General features: G+C 52.5%; 1 pseudogene; it reads left to right on the forward strand.

The window, feature by feature from the left end:
* The window catches only part of LOC119358372, a 24,757-nt pseudogene that overhangs the window by 17,266 nt on the left and 1,385 nt on the right, over positions 1-6,106 (forward strand).

Genomic DNA, 6,106 nt, shown 5'->3' on the forward strand with positions numbered 1-6,106 from the left:
CTCCTGGCGCGCCACACCTTGGCCGGCCAGCCTCCCCCCTCTATTCCTTTATATACTGAGGCAGAGGTACCCCAGAAACACACAAGTTGATCCACGTGATCTATTCCTTAGCCGTGTGCGGTGCCCCCAGCCACCATATTCCTCGATAATACTATAGCGGAGTTTAGGCGAAGCCCTGCTGCTGTAGTGCATCAAGATCGTCACCACTCCGTCGTGCTGATGGAACTCTTCCCCGACACTTTGCTGGATCGGAGTCCAGGGATCATCATCGAGCTGAACGTGTGCTCGAACTCGGAGGTGCCGTAGTTTCGGTGCTTGATCGGTCGGATCGGGAAGACGTACAACTACTTCCTCTACGTTGCGTCAATGCTTCCGCAGTCGGTCTGCGTGGGTACGTAGACAACACTCTCCCCTCTCGTTGCTATGCATCACCATGATCTTGCGTGTGCGTAGGAATTTTTTTGAAATTACTACGAAACCCAACAGTTTATAATATCATTGAGTGGTACCTCCGATGCTACTGTGATTGAACACTCTTGAAAGTAGTCTCGTAGCTTCCGGGATGCCATGAATACCGCATATGCAATCTTTTGATAATGTGGGTACCGTGATTTGCATGGGGTTAGGACAGTGGACACGTAGTAAACCGGCTTTTGAAGGGGGGATTTGTGTCCGTCCGTTTCCCGCTCGACGATGAGTACTGCGCTGACAACTTGATAGGTTGCTGCTATGTACAATAGCATTGGTTCGCCGATGTTTGGCGCGGCCAGGACGGGGTTTGTTGCCAATATGGTTTTTATTTCCTCGAGTCCGGCCGTGGCGGCGTCCGTCCACTCGAAGTGTTCGGTGCGCCGAAGGAGGCAATAGAGGGGTAGCGCCTTTTCTCCCAACCGGGAGATAAAGCGGCTTAGAGCCGCCACGCATCCGGTTAATTTTTGAATTTGTTTGAGGTCCTTTGGGATATCCAATTGTGACAAAGCTCGGATCTTATCTGGATTTGCTTCGATTCCCCTACCGGATACAATGAAGCCCAAGAGCTTTCCGGTTGGAACGCCGAAAACGCATTTTTCCGGATTTAGCTTGATGTCATATGCTCGGAGGTTGTCAAATGTAAGCCTCAAGTCGTCTACTAGAGATTCGACATGTCTTGTTTTTACGACCACATCATCCACGTATGCCTCTACTGTTTTGCCGATCTGGTTTGCCAGACATGTCTGAATCATGCGCTGATATGTTGCGCCGGCGTTTTTGAGCCCGAAAGGCATTGTGTTGAAGCAGAATGGGCCGTATGGGGTGATGAATGCCGTTGCGGCTTGGTCTGACTTGGCCATCTTGATTTGATGGTAACCAGAGTATGCGTCGAGGAAGCACAACGAATCGTGTCCTGCAGTGGCGTCGATAATTTGATCGATGCGGGGGAGGGGGAAGGGATCCTTTGGGCAGGCCTTGTTGAGGTCTTTGAAGTCAACGCACAGGCGGCAGGATTTTTCCTTCTTTGGTACCATCACCAAGTTTGCTAGCCAGTCCGGATGTTTTATATCTCTGATGAATCCGGCCTCCAATAGTTTGGCTAGCTCCTCTCCCATTGCCTGTCTCTTGGGTTCAGAAAAACGCCGAAGGGCTTGTTTGACAGGTTTGAATCCTTTTAGGATATTTAAGCTGTGTTTGGCCAGCCTGCGTGGGATTCCTGGCATGTCCGAAGGGTGCCATGCAAAAATGTCCCAGTTCTCCCGTAGGAATTCTCGCAGTGCGGCGTCTACATCGGGGTTTAATTGTGCCCCGATGGAAGCTGTTTTATTGGGGTCCGTTGGATGGACCTGGAATTTGACTATTTCATCCGCTGGTTTAAAGAAGGTGGACTTGGATCTTTTGTCGAGTATCACATCGTCCCTGTTTACCGTGGAGCGCAGCGTAGTCAGTTCCTCAGCCGCTAGGGCTTAGGATAGTGCCTCAAGGGCCAGTGCGGCTGTCTTATTTTCAGCGCGGAGTGCTATGTCCGGATCACTAGCGAGAGTGATGATTCCGTTCGGCCCGGGCATCTTGAGCTTCATGTACCCGTAATGGGGTATTGCTTGGAAGATTGTAAACGCTTCCCGCCCCAGCAGAGCGTGGTATCCGCTGCTGAACGGGGCCACTTGGAATGTGACCTCTTCGGACCTATAGTTATCCGGCGTGCCAAACACCACATCTAGTGTGATTTTTCCTGTACAGCGTGCTTCCCGACTGGGGATTATTCCTCTGAAGGTTGTGCTGCTTTGCTCAATGCGGTTCCAGTCTATTTCCATTTTTTGAAGGGTTTCCTCATAAATGAGGTTCAATCCGCTGCCTGCATCCATCAGTACCTTGGTGAGGCGAAAGCCGTCCACTATAGGACTGAGTACCAATGCGGCTGGTGCTCGAGCTGTTCGGAATTTAGGTTCGTCGCTGGCATTAAAGGTAATAGCCGTGTCACTCCATGGGTTTATTGTTGCTACTTGATAGACTTCGGTGAAGCTGCGGAGTGTTCTTTTTCGCATTTTATTTGATGCGAAAGTCTCGAAGACTGTTAAGACTGTACTGGAGTCCCTGAGGTGGCTTTCTGCGGCCTCTGGAATTAGGAGATCTTCGCCCCTTTTGGCCACCTGCCGGAGTATCCAACATGCTCTAAGGCTATGAGTTGGTGTGGTGTCCTCTGTACTATGAATTTTACAGGGTCCGTTAAGCCATCCCTCCAGTACGGTTCCATGCCCTGCAGAGGGTTTTGGTTTTTTGGTTTTTAACCCGGGTGTCTGATGATGATGCACCCTTTTATTTCGGACGGGGTTTCTATTCAGGGCCGGATTGTCCCAAAATTTAGTTTCGGTTTACCGGGCGCTTTCCATCGCACAGTACTTTTGTACTATGGACGCCAAGTCAGCGAAGCGTGTAAGATCACGACGACCTGTGGCGTTGAGGATTCCCTTGTCCGTGCAATTATTGCAGAAGATTGTGATTGCGTTTTCCTCAAGGCAGTCCTTTATCCTGTTCATAACCAGGAGGAACCTTGCCCAGTAATGATGTACTGTTTCTTCGGGCTTTTGCCTGATTTGGGATAGATCGCTTATGTTTGGGCGGGTGGGTGGAATTAAATCCGGAACTTCACCCAATCTAAGACTCAGAGGCCAAGGAGTTTCCGAACTCTGAGGTTCGGATTCTTGGATGTTGTCCAGTGAATCTGGCCCGTTGCCTGATTCTAAGTTTAGGTCTTGAGTTACATCCTCCCCTCCGCGGGTATCCGGCTTGGAGGGATCTAGAATCCGGACGTAGCTAGTCCTTAAGATAGATGAAGAGTCGCCGCACTGTGCCTCTACTACATCAACGTGATGGGTGACTTGGGGAGAATTAATTTCTCTTAGATCGGGTTTAAGCCCAACCTGGTCATAATCCGTAGTGACCCCCGAGGCGGCGATGCGATCCAAGAGCTCGTTTACGGAAGAGAGCTCCATTGGATCTACTTGCTCGACGAGTTCCGAGCTGACGTGAAGATTGCTTTTGATCACCCGAGAGGTCACCGTCGGCGCCACGGCCGAACAGGCGGTCATGAGAAAACCGCCTAGCCGGAGAGTTTGGCCGACAGCCAAGGCTCCCTTGGTAACGGCGCCGTCTTTAAAGACGGGAAGAGGCATCCTTCCTGATTGCGACGACACAGAGGAAAGCACCAATGTCGGTGTCAAAACCGGCGGATCTCGGGTAGGGGGTCCCGAACTGTGCGTCTAGGCCGGATGGTAACAGGAGACAAGGGACACAATATTTTACCCAGGTTCGGGCCCTCTTGATGGAGGTAAAACCCTACGTCCTGCTTGATTAATATTGATGATATGGGTAGTACAAGAGTAGATCTACCACGAGATCAAGGAGGCTAAACCCTAAAAGCTAGCCTACGGTATGATTGTTGTATGATGAAGTTGTCCTACGGACTAAAACCCTCCGGTTTATATAGACACCGGAGAGGGTTAGGGTTACACAAAGTCGGTTACAATGGTAGGAGATCTTGAATATCCGCATCGCCAAGCTTGCCTTCCACGCCAAGGAAAGTCCCATTCGGACACGGGACGGAGTCTTCAATCTTGTATCTTCATAGTCCTGGAGTCCGGCTGAAGGTATAGTCTGGCCACCCGAACACCCCCTAATCCAGGACTCCCTCACCGGCCCCGGCGGCTACAGGCCCGTGTCTCTCCGGTGCCCTTTGCCGCCGGCGTCCTCCACCGGGATGATCCGGCCCGGCGGCTGGGTAGCTGCGCCCCTTCCAGCTTACCTAGCATGCCAAAATCTCGACGGTCAAGGCCACGGCAGCTCGGCCTGCGTGCTTCCAGCCCTTGCTCGCCGGCGTCGCTGAAAGCCGTTGTGGCAAGACCCCCGCGTGGTTCGCCTCCTCCGCCCTACCATGTACACCTCAAAGCCCCCTCCTTTTGCCATCTCCGGTGCTCCTGGGTGCGGTGGTGGTGCCACCCTCCGAAGGCAGGTGCAGCCCGACCAACCCCTCCACGACTTGGTGACTCCAATCAGCGTTGGCTCCCCCATCTATGATTTCGGATTCGGCGGCTATGGGATCGCTCAGCTTCAGGCCAGGGAGAGATCCCTGCTCGGCTCGCCGGTGCCGGCAGCGACGGCGCCCGCGGGTGTCGTTTTCCTCCATGGAGGCGCTGCCAAGGCCTTCTTTAGCTGCGCCCCTCTTCGAGCTCAGGGGAAACCCTAGGTCCGGGTCTCCCGGACCGGATAGTGACGGAGCCTCGGCGTCGTTCTACTTCTTGAAGGCACTATCTTGCTTGCTCGCGGTGTCCCCGGTCTTGGCTCGGATGATGTCGGAGTTCTCGTTGGTTTGGTAGTGCCACTCTTAGCTCGGGTTTGGTTGGTTTAGCTGTGATGTTTTCTTGTGTTTGGGCCGAGCATCCCTAGTCTCTCTGCTCCGGGCACCATGTTCACGCCTGCGTTTGTGTCATGTGTTGTACCCCCTGTACTCATTCTTCTTCTTTTATCAATGGAATGATACGCAAGCTTTGCGTATTCGCGAAAAAAAAACTGTGGCTGCCGCTCTGCAGGACCGTACATGGATTCAGGACATCTATGGACATCTCAGCCCGGCGGCCGCGCTTGAATACATGGACGTGTGGCTCAGACTGCCGGTTGTTGTGCTTACTGCTGAGCCCGACACCATCCACTGGAAGTGTGGACGGAAAATGGAGTCTACACCGCTTCCTTGTGCTCAAGGTTTTGGTTACCGGTCGAAATTTCGAGATTTCCCGTGGTTACCGTGTATTTCCGTGCCCCTCGGTAAATCCACGTACCAAGCAAAAAATACCAGTTTTTTGAATTTTTTAAATTTAAACACTCGATTTGTAGTAAAGTACGTAGGATCTAATTAATGTCATGAAAGTTGGTTCTGGCATGTTGGTAGCAACTTAGTTCCTGTTTTAAGAGGTCTTTGGTTCAAATATTCGTTCATTAACTTATTTGAATTCAAAATTCAACTATAAATTTCGTTCAAAATATTCTCGGTATTTATCGGTATTTCTCGGTAACCGTGGTAACCGCGTTTACCAGTCCCCCTCGGTAAAAATGCCTCATTCGGTAACCAAAACCTTGCTTGTGCTACAACGCTCTATTCACGGGATCCGCGACCTCTGAGCACTGGCATCTCGTGTGGAAATCGGGAGCCCCTCTATCTGTCAAATTCTTCATCTACCTCGCATCCGTCAACCGCTGTTGGACGGTCGGCCGGCTGGCACGTCGTGGCTTGCCGCATGAACCGGCACGCGTGCTCTGCTCCCACCTCCCAGCACGCCGAGACTTTGCACCACATCCTCGTCGAATGCGTCTTCGCCCGCATCATCTGGCATGACATCTTTCCTGGTGTTGTCCCACGATCACCGCACCCGACGGATCACTTGTTGGGTTCCTCGACTGGCTAAGCGCGGCGGTACTCCAAATCCCCCAGGACCGGCGACGCGGGCTCTCCACCATCGCCGTTCTCATGGCTTGGTCTCTGTGGCGCCACCGCAACGCTATCATATTCGACAAGGCCACGCCCTGTTCCGCCTCCCTTCTGGCCGCGATCGAAGACGACGCCCGCTCCTGGGCCTACGCCGGA

This window comes from Triticum dicoccoides, chromosome 2A (genome assembly GCF_002162155.2).
Source record: "Triticum dicoccoides isolate Atlit2015 ecotype Zavitan chromosome 2A, WEW_v2.0, whole genome shotgun sequence".
NCBI classification, from domain to species: domain Eukaryota; kingdom Viridiplantae; phylum Streptophyta; class Magnoliopsida; order Poales; family Poaceae; genus Triticum; species Triticum dicoccoides.